This window comes from Schistocerca nitens, chromosome 4 (assembly GCF_023898315.1).
Source record: "Schistocerca nitens isolate TAMUIC-IGC-003100 chromosome 4, iqSchNite1.1, whole genome shotgun sequence".
Lineage (NCBI taxonomy): Eukaryota > Metazoa > Arthropoda > Insecta > Orthoptera > Acrididae > Schistocerca > Schistocerca nitens.
Genome location: NC_064617.1, coordinates 369,735,899 through 369,754,823, shown reverse-complemented (window position 1 = coordinate 369,754,823; position 18,925 = coordinate 369,735,899). Strand labels below are relative to the sequence as shown.

The 18,925-nt window shown below is 44.4% G+C and overlaps 1 protein-coding gene across 1 annotated transcript in view; it reads right to left on the bottom strand.

Annotated features, from left to right (window-relative positions):
* LOC126252108 (teneurin-a) overlaps window positions 1-18,925 on the bottom strand; it is a 352,713-nt gene that overhangs the window by 284,927 nt on the left and 48,861 nt on the right. The window lies entirely within an intron of this gene.

The following is an 18,925-nucleotide window of genomic DNA, read 5'->3' as shown; positions in this document are numbered from 1 at the left end:
AGATTTATGGAACGTAATCGAGAGGTCAGTTCATGCACAAAGTCCTGCCCCAGCAACACTTTCGCAGTTATGGACGCCTCTAGGGGCAGCATGCTTCGATATTTCTGCAGGGGACTTCCAACGACTTGTTGAGTCCATGCCACCTCGAGTTGCTGCAATACGCCAGGAAAAAGGACTCGATATTAGGAGGTATCACACGAATTTGTCACCTCTACATCTACATCCATACTCCGCAAGCCACCTGACGGTGTGTGGCGAAGCGTACCCTGAGTACCTCTATCGGTTCTCCCTTCTATTCCAGTCTCGTATCGTTCGTGGAAAGAAGGATTGTCGGTATGCTTCTGTGTGGGCTCTAATCTCTCTGATTTTATCCTCATGGTCTCTTCGCGAGATATACGTAGGAGGGAGCAATATACTGCTTGACTCATCGGTGAAGATATGTTCTCGAAACTTTAACAAAAGCCCGTACCGAGCTACTGAGCGTCTCTCCCGCAGAGTCTTTCACTGGAGTTTATCTATCATCTCCGTAACGCTTTCGCGATTACTAAATGGTCCTGTAACGAAGTGCGCTGCTCTCCGTTGGATCTTCTCTGTCTCTTCTATCAACCCTATCTGGTACGGATCCCACACTGCTGAGCAGTATTCAAGCAGTGAGCGAACAAGCGTACTGTAACCTACTTCCTTTGTTTTCGGATTGCATTTCCTTAGGATTCTTCCAATGAATCTCAGTCTGGCATCTGCTTTACCGACGATCAACTTTATATGATCATTCCATTTTAAATCACTCCTAATGCGTACTCCCAGATAATTTATGGAATTAACTGCTGCCAGTTGCTGACCTGCTATTTTGTAGCTAAATGATAAGGGATCTATCTTTCTATGTATTCGCAGCACATTACACTTGTCTATATTGAGATTCAATTGCCATTCCCTGCACCATGCGTCAATTCGCTGCAGATCCTCCTGCATTTCAGTACAATTTTCCATTGTTACAACCTCTCGATACACCACAGCATCATCTGCAAAAAGCCTCAGTGAACTTCCGATGTCATCCACAAGGTCATTTATGTATATTGTGAATAGCAACGGTCCTATGACACTACCCTGCGGCACACCTGAAATCACTCTTACTTCGGAAGAGAATGACATGCTGCGTTATGTTATCTAGGAACTCTTCAATCCAATCACACAATTGGTCTGATAGTCCATATGCTCTTACTTTGTTCACTAAACGACTGTGGGGAACTGTATCGAACGCCTTGCGGAAGTCAAGAAACACAGCATCTATCTGTGAACCCGTGTCAATGGCCCTCTGAGTTTCGTGGACGAATAGCGCGAGCTGGGTTTCGCACGACCGTCTTTTTCGAAACTCATGCTGATTCCTACAGAGTAGATTTCTAGTCTCCAGAAAAGTCATTATACTCGAACATAATACGTGTTCCAAAATTCTACAACTGATCGACGTTAGAGATATAGGTCTATAGTTCTGCACATCTGTTCGACGTCCCTTCTTGAAAACGGGGATGACCTGTGCCCTTTTCCAATCCTTTGGAACGTTACGCTCTTCTAGAGACCTACGGTACGCCGCTGCAAGAAGGGGGGCAAGTTCCTTCGCGTACTCTGTGTAAAATCGAACTGGTATCCCATCAGGTCCAGCGGCCTTTCCTCTTTTGAGCGATTTTAATTGTTTCTCTATCCCTCTGTCGTCTATTTCGGTATCTACCATTTTGTCATCTGTGCGACAATCTAGAGAAGGAACTACAGTGTATAGGGAGAGAAGAGATGAATGGGAGCGTCTCCGAAACCTCGAAGCGGGTCGGCTGTTCAGTTGCTACTGTCGTGAGCGTCTATGGAGAATTGTTGAGGGACTGTGAAAATTGGGTTGGAGGCACAAGCTGTTGGCAGTCCACGCTTCTTCACAAAACATGGATGTCGGAGGTTTGCCCGCTCTGTAAAGCAGTGCAGGCGGTGATCTGTGACACATGTGATGATGAAGTACACTGCTGGTGCTGGCGCAAAGTATTTTGGAGCGCATTGTTGAACATGGGGCTACGCAGCAGACAGCCCCTAATGTATCCATATCAAGCCAACAACAAAGGCAATTACGAAGACTGTTCAAAAAGTAAGTTACCCATGTCGGCCGGGACTTTGAGTCCATTGCGCACTGATCACGAGTAGCGTATTATCAAAAGAAAGTACATATTCTGGAATTCTTACAGACACAGTTCTGGTGCGGTTCTGATCACGTGGCAGCTGTAAACGTACTCCAAGACCGAAATACGTTCGGTAGTTTGCTTTTTGTGGAAAAAACGTCGAAACTGCACACAGGTTCACCGTCAAAGTTTGGCGATATATGGATCGAATGTAATGCCGCGACCAGCCGTAGTGGAATGGTGCCTGCAATTTGACCAAGGCCACACAGAGGTTGGTGATGCTGATAGGACCGCAGGCGATCGACATCGACCACAAACAACGATGTACAGGCACCAGATTAACTGATTCGCAGCAGTTGCAAGTTTTCCGACGATGGGGTTGTTCACACGGCGGCTCTCGACCAAAGAACGGATTTGTATCGTCGAGGATTGGACGAGTGGTAGAATGTTCGGATCGTTGTTTACAGACACTTGGTGATTATGTTGAAGAAAAATGTCACATATCTTTGTCACTGAGAAGTGTAGTGCGGCGTTCAACAAAAGTTACTTGGTCTGCCATAGTAACGTGTAACTTACTTTTGGAAGCTTCTACTGCGATTGAAGAGAGCATAAGATTCCGAGATTGGGTCGTGAATCAACAAGTCAGTGTAAACGTGTCACCTGATCAAATGAATCTTGTTTCTTGTAACATTAGATCGATGATCGTGCCGGTATATGCCGATATATAGGTTGTTCTAAAGGCGCACCACGTCTACGACGGAAGATGGGGAGGGGGGGGGGGGGAGAGATGAAGTATTATGCTATGCAGAACAATCACCTGCCCTCCCAAGAGACGTGTGGTAGTAATCGACGGCACCATGACAGATTTGTGACTGCGGAAACGTTACTGATGCCTATCTGCTTCCCTTTATGCTTGAAGTCTTACCCAACGATGATGGCATCTTCGAGCAGGATAATAAGACCAGAATCGTTTTACAGTGGTTTGAGAGGCATCAAAATGATGTTGATGTCTTGGCCACCAAATTTTCCTGATCTGAATCCGATGGTACAAATCTTGCGCCAGTATTTTTGTCTCAAAAAAGCACGTCTTAACCCAGGATCTTATATTATTTATCATGTATTAACCTCCTTTACATCCACCTACACTACCAAGAAAGTTATTACCTATTGTGGGATCATTTGTCCTGTCAACCTGTCCGTTATTTCAGGTAGCGTTTCCCAGATATTCCTTTCCTCGTCGATTCTGCAGTGCGCACTCTAATCTGTCTTAATTTATTCTTACGATCCGTACACCAATATACAATGGCAGCAACAGCGTTGTCCCGCAACCTTCCTCGAACACGCGTTCTCGAAATCTACCAACCAGTGTGCCGCAAAAACTACTTGACCTCTTTTTCAAAGATTCCCATTTAAGTTTGTAGACGAATTCTGTCAGATTTTCGTTTTCCCCAATATCGCCCTATGATCTTCCTTTCATCGTGTCTCCGAATTCGTTTAATATCTGCTGACATTTCTGCTCGAGAACTACCTAAAAGCAACAGCAATACTCGAGCACTACCGTTCTGTATGCGATTTCGTTTACAAAAGTAACGCAACTTCCTAGAGCCGCTCCAATAAGTCTAGGTCCTCCTTTCGCCTCCCTATTACAGATTAACCGTGTTCGCCGGTTTCCTGTTGATTCTTAGTACTACCTGAAAATACTTTAAACGAAGATTACTGATAATCTTGTAATCGGATACTAACGCGTTCTTTCTCTTTGTTATAATTACTATCTTGATTTAATACACGTCTACAGAAAACTTTTTTTCACATCAAGCAGAAATTTCGTCCGAGTTCTTTCTCCTTGCGTTTGTCCAACTGTGATGCTTTCTTTTGGACATCAGCATCGTCACCGTACAATCGGATATTGGAGAAATTGTAACTGATAAATCGACTAGTTTTATGTATCGAAACATACTCCAATCTCTCCTATTGTGCTGTTATGGGTCTTAGGGCAAAGTTATGGGAGCTGCAGAGGAGTACACTGACAGTTTTCAGGGATAATGCGCAGCAGCAAGAAAGCTGTTTTTGTTGACCACAGGCCGTTAGAAATGACCTCCAGTAACATTCAACAGGGAAGTAGCATGGAGTGGAAAACAACATTTTTGGCAGTTCTGAACTATTGTTCGGGAGGAAAAATCATGAGAGTCGTACATAACAGAACTTATATCACGTAGGACGTTATTGCTCAGTCGGATATTCCAGTCAGCAACCCAGTTTCCGGTAGATAGCTTCAATTTTCTGAGGTTCCTTAGGTGCGGTACTCGTCAACTCAGATAGTGGTGAAAGTGGAGTTGATTTCAATGTAGCAAATTCATCTATCGCTGCGAAGTTACTAAAAACTAAGATGAATTTCTGCTTTTTCTTTAGGGACGAATGTTACAGAATTTAAAATCATAATATCAATTGTGGAAAAAAGGATGAATAGGTGCTTGCGTGGATGGGGAGGGAGGGATTGGGGACTGATGTATTTTTTTGTGATTCGTAATTGCAAAAACCTCTGAAATTCGTGCAGCAATGGAAAATCATCCGTTACAGCTAAATAACACAATATTCATATTATTTCGGAGAACATATTGTTTTGTAATTTGTGAAACATTAAACAATCATCCACAAACAATTAAGAACGGAGATTCACTAATTAATCTATCAACTGTAATCATTTACCAACGACCAGCCTCATACGAATAGTCAGCCTACATTTTACATTCACAACAGTGCAGATGCTCAAGCAATCATTGCATTTTCAAGCTGCAAATTTGTTCTTAGTTATCCGTTACTATGATTAGTGAATCGTAGTGATAACTCCTGAAGATTTCCTCCGCAGACGGGGACGAAACGTTGGATTTAACAAAGAAATTTATTGTACAACAGCATAGGGGGCCGAAAAATTTTAATATCTGTAACATTCCCGCCAGTGAAAGCTCATATTCCTTGATTAACAATTAAGGTACAGAAAGTGAAGGGAGATGAAATTTACTTGCGTAGTTCTGTCTACATCGTACATATGGACTTCTTTGAATTAAAATGCTTGTAAACCAGTGTGTAACGTATATTCAAAAGACGAAAACAAAAATTCCAAAGACGTTCGACTAAATGAAGATACTTAGTTCATGATTACGCTTTGTAGCTCTTTTACCGCATGGAAATCTTCCCTTAAACTGCCAAAAAAATATTTTGTACCTCCCTAGTGATTTTCAAAGTTTATGGATTTTGACCAGAAATCTCTTTTACAATACTTGATGACAGTAAAAAGTCACGTACAGCCACATATATATAAGGTAAACATAAGCCTTATTTCTCAGAGTGGTTCAGTATAACACGCTTTATCTCCAATCGCTAACGGGATAGTACAGTTTAGGTACACTGTCGAGTGCGTCATTATTGGTGGGTCATTTAGAGGTTAGATGTGCGAAAAAAAAAAAAAAAAGAAGCAGTTGAACTTAAGCCTCGTATTAGTGACGAGCGGTCAACTACAGGAGCTGTAACGATTTACGCATACCATTAAGACTTAATAGTTTTCCTCGTCAACACTCTGTATCTCACCATATTAACTATCATCTGTATCAGTAATATCTATGTAAGTCACACGTAATTTTATCTGTACTCGTGACGTTCAGTTGTGACCTAACGATGGCTTAAGATTCCGAAAACCGTTTCTCGATCAAATAAATTAGTATACTTGGAGAATATCAGGAATGTATGTCTCTCCACCATTTTTTTTTACGTCTTTATGCCCAGCTATAGTGCGCGATTTGACTTATTTTCGTGATGTACTTGCTTTCTTCTTCTCCCGGGTTTTTCTTAGGTTCTTTTGGCCATGTTTCTCTTAAATGTAACACTTGGCTTAGCTTTAAACTGAGGCTTGTCAATTAAAGTTTTGAATTCAGATCTGTCCTGTAGAATTTTTGTTTGTAGTTCCTATTTCCCGAAGATCTTTTCCAATTTCAAGTATTCAATAGCTTTTAATTTCCGTTTTCAGGAAAGTGTAGAGAATCCTTTTTGTCAGTGTGCTATCGTTCGTTCAGAGAATGTGGCCATAAAATTTCAATCTTCTTTTCTTGGAAGTGTCGGTGATTTTCTCCAAATTTTGATATAACTCGTTAGACTCCTGTAAACAAGACGGATATCGGAGAAGTACACTCTTGATATCTGATGAGGTGGTAGCTGTCGGTGCAGTGCACATGGAACTTCATATGCTCAAGGTATGCAGACATGTTGTGTATTGAAGTCCATCTGCAGCGCCTGTGAACATTTATTCCTCGTTGTTCAAATATGCTAGACATATTTGATATGTTCACATGTTCAATACGGATAGACTCAGTGTGTCCGGAGGACTAACTACAGTGCCCGTGAACCTTTATTCTTCATTGTCATTGCGGTATTCCAAGCAGTGAAATGAAATAATAGCTTCCAGTTTTACCTTAGTACCTTTTAGTCTCAACAATGTTAATGTAATTTAGAATGTCAATGTTGTACGGTGATTATGAAGTCCCACACTCCGAGGAGTGTAGGGGACGATGCGGGAGACCCGCACCGCTGTACTAGGCTAGGTCCTAGTGGAGGTGGTTTGCCATTGCCTTCCTCCTATATATATATATATATATATATATATATATATATATATATATATATATATATATATATATATGTTGTATATGATAACGAATAACAGTCTGTGTCGATAAGGATAGAAACTGAAGTAATGAATTAAAACTACAGCCGGCTGTCCTGCTTATTAGGCATGTGCTATCCACTATACCACCTCGGCATTGTGGCTAACACAGCTGTAGGGAATACCCTAGCATAAACTTCAGCTCACATCTGAGCCATCTTGATTTTCACTTTCCTGAATTGTTAGTATTGCCGAGGCTGTCCGATATTAGCCACAGTGCCGGGGTGGTTAGTGGATAGCACATGCCTAATAAGCAGGACAGCCGGGTTTAGTTTTAATTCATTACTTCAGTTTCTATCCTTATCTGCTTCAACTTCTATCCTTATCGAAGATAAATTTGAGACGCAATATGTCTTCAGAAAAATGTAATTACATTAATTATACCAGACTTGTAACTACATACTTCCATGGCTAAATGACTAACACCAAAGACCACACAATTAAAACTAGAAAATAAAATAAAAAAGTCAGTACCTTTAACACCACTTCCCGTCCACTCCTGTAATTCTTCCTTGTATACTATTAGTCAACAAAGCACAGAAAAATCATTCGTATTTCTTATCGGGAAACAGAAGAAGTGTTGAGTGGTTGGTTGGTTGGTTTGGGGAAGGAGACCAGACAGCGTGGTCATCGGTCTGATCGGATTAGGGAAGGATGGGGAAGGAAGTCGGCCGTGCCCTTTCAGAGGAACCATCCCGGCATTTGCCTGGAGTGATTTAGGGAAATCACGAAGTGTTGAGTGCTAAAAAAGAATGATAGATGACTCACCACGACTGTGGACCGTAATCGTACAACAGATCGGACAGGCGTAGTTTGTGCTAACAAGGCTGTCCTCCACAGACAAATCGTGCCTACGAGGAAAGTAGAACTAAACGTGCCATCCCCAGCCACGAGAAGCAGGGCCGCACAACGAACATTCAGAAACGCGATCCGTCCATAGGGAAACGAAACCGGGTGGTTACGCGAGGTGGTGGTGGCGAGGGGAAGACGCGGCAGCTTGTTGCATGGCAACCGACATTAATTCGGGAGCCGTTCCGCAGCTGTGACCACGCCGCGGCGGCCGGTCGGCCGCGACAGTTACAAATAACCGCGCGCCCCAATAACGAGCTGTAGCGGGCAAGATTTACTCCGGCGCGTGATGGATGACCGTCTCACTGCCGCCTCCGAGGTGGGCGCAAATCTCCGCCGGCGCCAGGCGCGGGGGCGGGCTAATGGCGTCTAATAAGGCGACGCAGACGCACTGGACACCGCATCAGGTGGGCGCCGCCAGCCATTAGCAGTAGAGGCGCTGCCAGATAATGAGTCAGATCTCCAGTGGGCAGGAAGCGGCCGCGCCGTTTATTCGCGCATCAGGCTGTGCAAGTCCGCGGGTCGCTGGCGAATTCTGTGAAATTAGAACGGCGTTTTAGTCTCTCTCTCTCTCTTTCTTTCTCTTGTTCTGTCTCGCCTTCGTTCTTCCTTTCTTCGGTGATTAACGCCACGTCATCACCTTGCGACCATTAGGGAGCAGCGGCGTCTCCTCAGCTCTCACAAGTCCCTGGAAGACGACAGCAGTGGCTTTTACTGTCAAACCACTTATTATTTCACAAAACTTGTGTAGGTCGCCAATTTTAGATTCTCCCGTTAAATGCTGACTTTTTGAGGAGGAGCTGTTCGACTCGTGACGACTATGTGGAAAGACGAATGGCATTTTATGCTGGCAAAGAAAAAGTTCCCTCTGTACAGAAACGGTCATTTCACGAGGGATGGTCATAAAGCTTCAATGATCACCTGCGTAACGTAATTAATGTTTAGTTTATTTACAATTACGAGTGGCATTCAATAAGTAATGCAAAACTTTTTTCCTCTGTTGATTTCCGTTGAAAAAGAGCACAATTTTTTGTGGGACATCGTGGGTTATTTCTGCTTCAGTCCCTAGAGTTTCATGAAGTTCTGATAGATGGCGGCGCTATACGTGGCCTTCAAACTGGCGTCTGTAAGCGAGACGCGTTCCAAGCAGAGATCGGTCATTAAGTTTCTTTTGGCAGAAAAGCAGAGCATTGTAGATACTCGCAGGTGCTTGAAGAATGTCTACAGAGACCTGCCAGTGAACAAAAGCACGGTAGGTTATTGGGCTAGGCGTCAGTCATCATCGCAACACTGTCCGATCTCCCGCATATACACTCCTGGAAATTGAAATAAGAACACCGTGAATTCATTGTCCCAGGAAGGGGAAACTTTATTGACACATTCCTGGGGTCAGATACATCACATGATCACACTGACAGAACCACAGGCACATAGACACAGGCAACAGAGCATGCACAATGTCGGCACTAGTACAGTGTATATCCACCTTTCGCAGCAATGCAGGCTGCTATTCTCCCATGGAGACGATCGTAGAGATGCTGGATGTAGTCCTGTGGAACGGCTTGCCATGCCATTTCCACCTGGCGCCTCAGTTGGACCAGCGTTCGTGCTGGACGTGCAGACCACGTGAGACGACGCTTCATCCAGTCCCAAACATGCTCAATGGGGGACAGATCCGGAGATCTTGCTGGCCAGGGTAGTTGACTTACACCTTCTAGAGCACGTTGGGTGGCACGGGATACATGCGGACGTGCATTGTCCTGTTGGAACAGCAAGTTCCCTTGCCGGTCTAGGAATGGTAGAACGATGGGTTCGATGACGGTCTGGATGTACCGTGCACTATTCAGTGTCCCCTCGACGATCACCAGTGGTGTACGGCCAGTGTAGGAGATCGCTCCCCACACCATGATGCCGGGTGTTGGCCCTGTGTGCCTCGGTCGTATGCAGTCCTGATTATGGCGCTCACCTGCACGGCGCCAAACACGCATACGACCATCATTGGCACCAAGGCAGAAGCGACTCTCATCGCTGAAGACGACACGTCTCCATTCGTCCCTCCATTCACGCCTGTCACGACACCACTGGAGGCGGGCTGTACGATGTTGGGGCGTGAGCGGAAGACGGCCTAACGGTGTGCGGGACCGTAGCCCAGCTTCATGGAGACGGTTGCGAATGGTCCTCGCCGATACCCCAGGAGCAACAGTGTCCCTAATTTGCTGGGAAGTGGCGGTGCGGTCCCCTACGGCACTGCGTAGGATCCTACGGTCTTGGCGTGCATCCGTGCGTCGCTGCGGTCCGGTCCCAGGTCGACGGGCACGTGCACCTTCCGCCGACCACTGGCGACAACATCGATGTACTGTGGAGACCTCACGCCCCACGTGTTGAGCAATTCGGCGGTACGTCCACCCGGCTTCCCGCATGCCGACTATACGCCCTCGCTCAAAGTCCGTCAACTGCACATACGGTTCACGTCCACGCTGTCGCGGCATGCTACCAGTGTTAAAGACTGCGATGGAGCTCCGTATGCCACGGCAAACTGGCTGACACTGACGGCGGCGGTGCACAAATGCGGCGCAGCTAGCGCCATTCGACGGCCAACACCGCGGTTCCTGGTGTGTCCGCTGTGCCGTGCGTGTGATCATTGCTTGTACAGCCCTCTCGCAGTGTCCGGAGCAAGTATGGTGGGTCTGACACACCGGTGTCAATGTGTTCTTTTTTCCATTTCCAGGAGTGTAGTTATGACTTCTGTAAAGGTGCAACGTGCGGATACTCTCATTCGAGGTGATCGACGGATCAGAGACGTCGCTGCTGCACTGGATGTCTTTGTTTGTAGTGCTGACAATCTCGTCCACCAGTTGGGGCACTCAAAGGTGTCTTTCTGCTGGGTTCCTCGCGGTCTAACAGAAGACCATGCGAGCGATGAAGAACCAGCTGTGCGGAATTGATTCCACGTAATGAGGCTAATCGTGACAATTTTATTGATACAGAAAGACGTTGCCGCCGACATCGAGCGGTAGAGTTGCATCATGTGGGCATACAGGCCCTCTCACTAATGTGGTGTACGGCAGTCGCGTTTGATGGAGATTATACTGAAAAATAGCGTTTTGTAGCCAAAAGAAAAAATAGTTCAAATGACTCTGAGCACTATGGGACTTAAGATCTGAGGTCATCAGTCCCCTAGGACTTAGAACTACTTAAACCTAACTAACCTAAGTACATCACACACATCCATACCCGAGGCAGGATTAGAACCTGCGACCGTAGCAGTAGCGCGGTTCCGGACTGAAGCGCTTAGAACCACTCGGCCACCGCTTCCGGCGTAGCCAAAAGAGTTGGGAATAATATGATAGATTGGAATCCTGACTAAAACCAACCACCTTTCAGAACAAAATGTGTTGCATCATTTATTGAACGTCCCCCCCCCCCCCCCCCTCCCCAGTACATGTCCGATAGTGTTGGTACACTCTGAAATATCAACGCCATAGAACGTAGCACCAATAGCCAGGAGACAAAAAAATGGCGCAATGCACTGATAAAGTGAGTTTTCGTGCGTTAATTCGTTTTCAGCAGCAGCGGGACTGTTGCAGCTGAGTCAGGCCAATTCAAACAACTTCTTCACTTGTCTAATCGCCAAGGACGAATGGTGGCTATGTCACTATGACCTCCAAGACAAAGGAACAAAACGAACAGTGGAAACATGCGGATTCTCGACAGCCGACGAAAATGTCGAAGAACCAGCGGTCATCGTTCAAGGTGATTTTGACTGCTCTTTGGGATTGCCGTGGTGTGGTGATAACCCATTACACTCGTGAGAGCGCGAACTGTGACAGAAGCATACTACTGTATTCTCCTCACGAGATTACGAAACGCTGCCAAGACGAAGCAGAGCGGGAGTCGGGTGTGCAAGGCGCATGTTTTTTAATTCACTCCTGAAAAGGCGCACAAAGGGAAGGAGTACGGTGTCATTATAATGTTGAGCGGTGAGTGTACCGTGTTCAATGATTTGGAGGTTAGTATACCAATGCAACATTATGCCTCCCCACACCATTACGCTTGGACGACAAAAACGACCATGTTCCTGGGAGCATTACATATTCCCGCCTCTCGCCATATGAGAGTATGAAATGAACGAGAACTTAGGCCTGAAGGTTATGTTCCCAGTATATGATCATTGTTTGAATGTGTTATCCTTCTTTTTCAGACTATGTGTTAAGCTTTGTTAATGCTTCTGATAGACTGTATTACAGTGATAGCTGTTCCTGCTTAGAGGAGTGTTCATTCTTATGTTCGTGATCGTCTGCTGTAGTGCACCTACTTGTGAATGAAAAAAATACTTATTACGTCAGATGAACTTAGTTGTAGTGTGCCATCAGCAATACGAAAGGTGTATCGATAAAAATGAGTATGAAGAAACAGTGTTTTGCTTAAAGGGCGCTCTCTGTTCAAAAGACTTCAGTATGGCTGTTGTTTTCTGTGTGGTAGTGGAGAATTCTCTGTTCAAAAAGACTTCAGTATGGCTATCTCTTTCTGCTTTATAGTGAAAACGGCTTTTCGATGATTTCCCTCTACTCCTATTCACTATCTGTCACGCGCTAGTCTCTTCATATCAGTGTACAAGCCATACCCTCAATTTTTCAATTTCTACATTTTGTTGATGGAGAACCAGCAACTTCGTTAATATTTCATGATGCTTTTATTAATGAATCTGTTGACAGTTGCAGCACATATTTTTGGCCACTAGTTTCGCACCAACTGGTTCATTTTCATGCTTGGCCTACTGAGTCAGCTCTGAATGTGTCTAATCTTAATAATAATAATAATAATAATAAACATCAAAATGGAATTACATGCTTTATAAAATGTTCGCAGGATGACTTTCACAATCTACATGTGCTTCTTAGCATTTCAAAATCAAACTCAAATTTGCTAAGAGGCACATGTGGATTGTGACCGTCATTTTGCGAACATTTTATAAAGCATGTATTGCGATTTTGATGTTCATTATTAAAATAAGGCACTTTCAGTGCAGCCTCAGTAGGCCAGACCTGAAAATAAACCCGTTGGTTCGAAACTACTCGCCAGACATATATATTGCAACTGTCAATAGATTCGTTAATAACCGTTTCATGACATACAGTCAACAATTATTTGTGCTACAAGTTCCACATTCTCCTATCCCGTAGAATTTTTATTCCCTGTTGCTCACTCCATTCTCAGATTAGGAAGTCCTCGAATCGGTAAAAGTTTTTCTACTAATCTTCTTCTTTTAAAAATTTTATCTGCTACGTGTCCTCCATTTCCAATTAGTTACGGCTCATTACAAGTGTTACGAACCTATCGCATCCTATGCTAATAATTTTTCAATTTTCTCTTGTTACGTATTCTAAAATGATTTCCTTTTCCAACCACTGAGTAAATTAAACTAAATTCTGTTATTATTTATCTGTATTGGTGAGGCTTCTATTTGTGAAGCCTCAGCTCTGTTTTCTGCAGTGAAAAAAATATCGAGCATTCTGACTACACGCCGGTTGCTTACTAGTTGCGCATGATAATAAAACGCATTTCGAAGGAAAAGAAATCAACAGTAAGCCTAACTTTTCCAGTTGGAACTGAATAGGCGATGATGAAATTTTTATTTAAAAAGAGTTAGTATTCGCTTCTGCTCTCCTAGTTTACATTTTCTTCTTGAATTAAAGACTTTTAATTGTTCCAGTTTTGTCTGTAGAGAAAGCATAAGAGAGACAAGACTGATTGCAGTAAAGATGCATCATCATCAAATGAAGCCAGCAAGTGCCTCCTCTGTACGATTCTGCCGAAAATGATAGCTATGATACAAAGTTCGAGCGAGGTTCAGCCGACTGTGTTCATTTGTGGTCGCTGAACTCATAATTTGCAGCTGTCATTTCACAGAAAAGCCTCCACGCCACGCAACAAATAACAGCAAATGCGAATGAAATACGTATGCTATTATTGTTCGGTCGCAGCGAGAACTATACAAAGTACAATGTAATTTTCTACGCATGATTTAGTTCACGACACAGAGAGGAAAAAAGGTCACTATCGCTTTTGCAAAACACTTCTTGCTAGGCTCTGACAGTCGCATGTGTACGCTACATATATCAACGAATGAATGTAAAATTTCACAGCTGCTTAAGAGCAACTGTACCTAATGTACCAAACTACTCGTATGCTACCAGAAAACGGGCACCACAGGATTGATATTTAGAATATGTTCCTTTCCATTCATTCTCAGTTCACCGAGCGAGATGGTGCACAGTGGTCACAACCCTGTACTCGTACTTCGGAGGACGGCGGTTCAAATCACGTCCGATCATTCAGATTCAGCATTCCACGATTTCATTACTTCACTTATGGCAAAGGCGAGGTTGGTAAAAACTTTCTAAAGCTAAGATCGCATAAAAATTTCTTTATTTACAGAAAACGGTTTCGACACACTTCGCTGTCATCTTCAAATCTTCAAATTGATGTTATAAAATGTTTTCATTTTGTGTTGGACCTTACGCCAAGTTGTCCCTTGGATTAAATGTAGCACATTACGTAAAGTCTGCCATAAATAAAACATTTAAAATCAAAAATCACCGAGCGAGGTGGCGTAGTGGTTTGCACATTGAACTCGTATTCGAGAGGACTACTGTTCGAACCCGCGTCTGGCCACCCTGATTTAGGTTTGTCATGATTTCCCTAAATCGCTTCAGGCTGATGCCGCGATGGTCCCTTAGAAAAGGGCACGGCCGACTTCCCTCCTCATCCTTCCTTGGGACCAATGACCTCGCCGCTTGGTCCCTTCCCCCCAAATCAACCAACGAACCAACCAAAAACCACCTTGTGCACATAGCCATGTTCATATATGTAGCGCTCAACAGATGATCGTTACGTCATGAAAAACACAATACACAATAAAATGCACAGTAGCACATCTGTTTACTTTACTCTAGCAACATTTGTCTACTGCGCTCTGGCTTTCATGAACAAACATAAACAGTCCTTTTTTCGCAAAATCGTTGTTTACGGAATCCATGTTCATTTTTATAGAGGACATATTCGTTCTCCAAAGACGGTTTAATCCATGACTACAAAATATGTTCCATAACTACGCTGCAGATTAACGTCAGCGTCATGGCTGTATTAATTATATTATGTACAGCGAACCGATGACCTAGAAAACAGGAATAACCGTCGCTTATTTCCAAGTACTCAGAAAATATCCCCGATCATCCTCCGAAATTTTGTCTGTAGAGTTCGGGTTCACCGGGAGCAAATTCAATTCGTATTTATTACATGCTGCTTCTTCTTTTTGCTAGCCTTATAACGTTTCTTTACGGGGTTGGTATATCAATCTTGATTTGGCAACGGTAGTGGTAGAGGGTGGGCGGATACCCTTGCCGTCAGCTCCCACCCTCCCTCCACCCTCACCCCCAACCTCCCGGCCCGGGATAGAATTTGAGTACTCCATTTGTGCTGACTGTTATCCCATATAAAGGTGTGAGAACGTTTTCGAAGTGTTTGCGAATCGTATGTTTTTCTGTCTATATAAATGATATTTTGGATAGGGTGGATAGCAATGTGCGGCTGTCTGCTGATGATGCTGTGGTGTACGGGAAGGTGTCGTCGTTGAGTGAATGTAGGAGGATACAAGATGACTTGGACAGGATTTGTGATTGGTGTAAAGAATGGCAGCTAACTCTAAATATAGACAAATGTAAATTAATGCAGATGAATAGGAAAAAGAATCCTGTAATGTTTGAATACTCCATTAGTAGTGCAGCGCTTAAATATTTGGGCGTAACATTGCAGAGCGTTATGAAGTGGGACAAGCATGTAATGGCAGTTGTGGGGAAGGCAGATAGTCGTCTTCGGTTCATTGGTAGAATTTTGGGAAGATGTGGTTCATCTGTAAAGGAGACCGCTTATAAAACACTAATACGACCTATTCTTGAGTACTGCTCGAGCGTTTTGGATCCCTATCAGGTCGGATTGAGGGAGGACCTAGAAGCAATTCAGAGGCGGGCTGCTAGATTTGTTACTGGTAGGTTTGATCATCATGCGAGTGTTATGGAAATGCTTTAGGAACTCGGGTGGGAGTCTCTGGAGGAAAGGAGGCGTTCTTTTCGTGAATCGCTACTGAGGAAATTTAGAGAACCAGCATTTGAGGCTGACTGCAGTACAATTTTACTGACGCCACCTTATATTTCGCGGAAAGACCACAAAGATAAGATAAGAGATATTAGGGCTCGTACAAAGGCATATAGACAGTCATTTTTCCCTCGTTCTGTTTGGGAGTGGAACAGGGAGAGAAGATGCTGGTTGTGGTACGAGGTACCCTCCGCCAGGCGGTGTCGTGGGGTTTCCTACCGTGGGGTTTCCTACCGTGTGGTTTCCTACGAGCAGTGGCACACTAAACCTGTCAGAGGCCCGGGCCGGCAAAACAAATCGAGGCTCCCCTTGCTGCCCCCTCCCATCCTCCTCACCATACAGGATTTCTCCGAGAGTTTCAAACGCAAACGGAAGGAAGTCCCACATTGCTTATCATCTTCATTTTGTGTCGTGATAATTTACAAGGTGTAACGTTATTTTACGTAACACTGAAAGTGACTGCTCTCGTAATCTCGTTACTATTATTTATTAGCTATTTAATAGCTAATAATACTATTATTTAAGCATTACATGATTTCTGTTGTTCGAATCTATTATTTATGTTTCGCAACTAAGTCGGCATAGAGCGAGCGGGGTGTATAAAAATGAATTCCTATTTCCCAAACCAAGAGGAAGGTCACTGTCTACATAAAACTTCGTTCATTGGAAGGTGGATGGTACTTTACTTACGGATTTCAACGAAAGCCACAGTGTTGCTCCCATCTTGATGAAATTTTGTACATTTGATCTTCAAAATAAGGGGAACCTCACCGTCTACGTGAAATTTCATACGGTGTATGGCGGAGGGTGCCTTACAACAGAAATACACACCATTTGACTGATCAGCTTGGGTGTTGGCTCATGTTCAAATGGTTCTGAGCACTATGGGACTTAACATCTGTGGTCATCAGTCCCCTAGAACTTAGAACTACCTAAACCTAACTAACCTAAGGACATCACACACATCCATGCCCGAGGCAGGAGTTGGCTCATGTATGTATGTTTTCGTGGTGAAGGCATTTACACAAGCCAGCGTATGCTGGATGGAGGATGGTTGGCCTCCCTTTAAATAAATTCAACATCGTCTCGTCAATCAGCATGAAAGTTGGTAGGTACACGTATTTCTTCATAGACGGGGAAAGAGGAGATGGCATGACGGAGGCGGAGGAGGAGATATACGGAGAGAGGAGAACGTGATGGGGGCGGGGAGGGGGGAGGAGGTGCATCCAGAGAAGTGAGAGAAGCAGATTAAAAGAGAGAGGGAGAGGCAGGTAAACAGAGAAAGGGGGAAGGTGATGAATGACTAATGGAACACTGTAATAAATACATAAATTAGGGTCGTTATTGCGAATTTGATGTACTATTAGAAAAAGCGGTGGAGGAGGTAGACAGAGACGGGAAGATGGATGAAGGAGAGGAGGATGGAGAGGAGGAGGAAGTGTTGTGAGAGAGGGGGGCAGATGGAGGAGATGGAAAGAGAGACGGATGGGCGGAAGGAGGAGGTGGATAGAGAGACGAGAGATGAGGCAAGAGGGGATGAACTGACATAAAACTGGGATGAATAAATATTTACAGTTAGTAATTAGATAAAGATTTACGGGACAACGGGCGTGTTCATCTGAAAGGTATTACAGAATATTTCCCTATGGTTATATGTGGCGTATAAAGTCTCGATAACTAGAGTGTTGTTCTTGATGTCTACAGATGATAAAATTCGTTGCTTAATATAGATGACTCCACCAAATTTCATCTAGTTGGAATTTCATCTTTATTAAATGAACTACATAATAATCAGCTGAAAAATGCTCCTGTTGGAGCACAATAAAGGCAAATATGATAGTGTTTAAAAGTCTCTGACAGAAAAGTGGGCAACCAGCTGTCTGAGTCGTCATTCCACCTTCCTCACCAAAAATTCTGGAAGCTTGACAGGACGAGTGACCATGTTATGTAAGAAATTCACCAAGTAAAATTTCAGTTTTGTTGAGATAAAAATTCAGTAAATAGCAGATTGTGTATTAGAACTTTAGAAATGCCGTTAAAAGCGTACTTCTGTGAATGAGATCCGCCAGACACGAATAATTAGTATCGTATGACACATATGGCGAAACTCCAGAATCGGCAAGTTAACTTTGCGAAATTATTGATGCTGATCGACGACGACACTGTCTGAGAAACGATGACAACACCTGCACTGAGGGCGAGCGACTGGGGTAGGCAAGCAGTGGGGGATGCTCAGTTCGCAAACACCTCGTTAGGGAACCGGTTAATCTGGACAGCTTCACTACCTGCTGCACCCTTGTAGGAAAACCCACGGTAGGAAACCCCACGTAGCCCGCCAGGCACCGTATGGTGGATTGCCGAGTATGTATGTAGATGTAGATGTAGACTGAGGGGGGACGTGGGCACCAGCCCAATATTCAACTAGTCGTATATGGGAAGTCGCTTAAAATCCACACTCAGGCTGGCCGGCACACCGCCCCTCCTCGGAACCGCCGGGTGGATTCGGTGCGATGCCGGGGCGCCGGACTGAATCCTGGCGTGCTAGCACACATCTCTCGGGGCGGATTCATTTCTTACTTTCACTCCTCTCAAAAAAACGTTTTAATGTGTCATATGTGCGCCTTGCGTGATGTTCCTTATAGAATGCCTAAATCCCGAGGTAAAATTGTGGCTCTCCACTGTATACGCCCCTCCCCCTCTCCTCCACCTCTCCACACTCCCGGTCCCATCACTGGCCCCTGGACCTTTGTATATGAAATGCGTACGAGGGGAAAAGAGAATTTGATGAACTGGTGAAGAAGGGGGAGAAAATACTTTCCATCTCCGTACCTAATGTTGCTGACACAGCACTTGCCGGTAAGCAGGTGTCTCGGCGGTATACTGCTACAGAATCGTATTCGGCACGGCGGGAAGGGAGCGAATGAATTTGTGCGGAAAGTGATTAACGAGGCAAGTTGCAGCGCGGCGCGGCCGGACTCAGAGGAAGAGCGACGAGCCCTTGAAGGGCAGGGGCACGCCTGCGGGCTGCGGTGGCGGAGGTGGCGAGCCGCCGCCA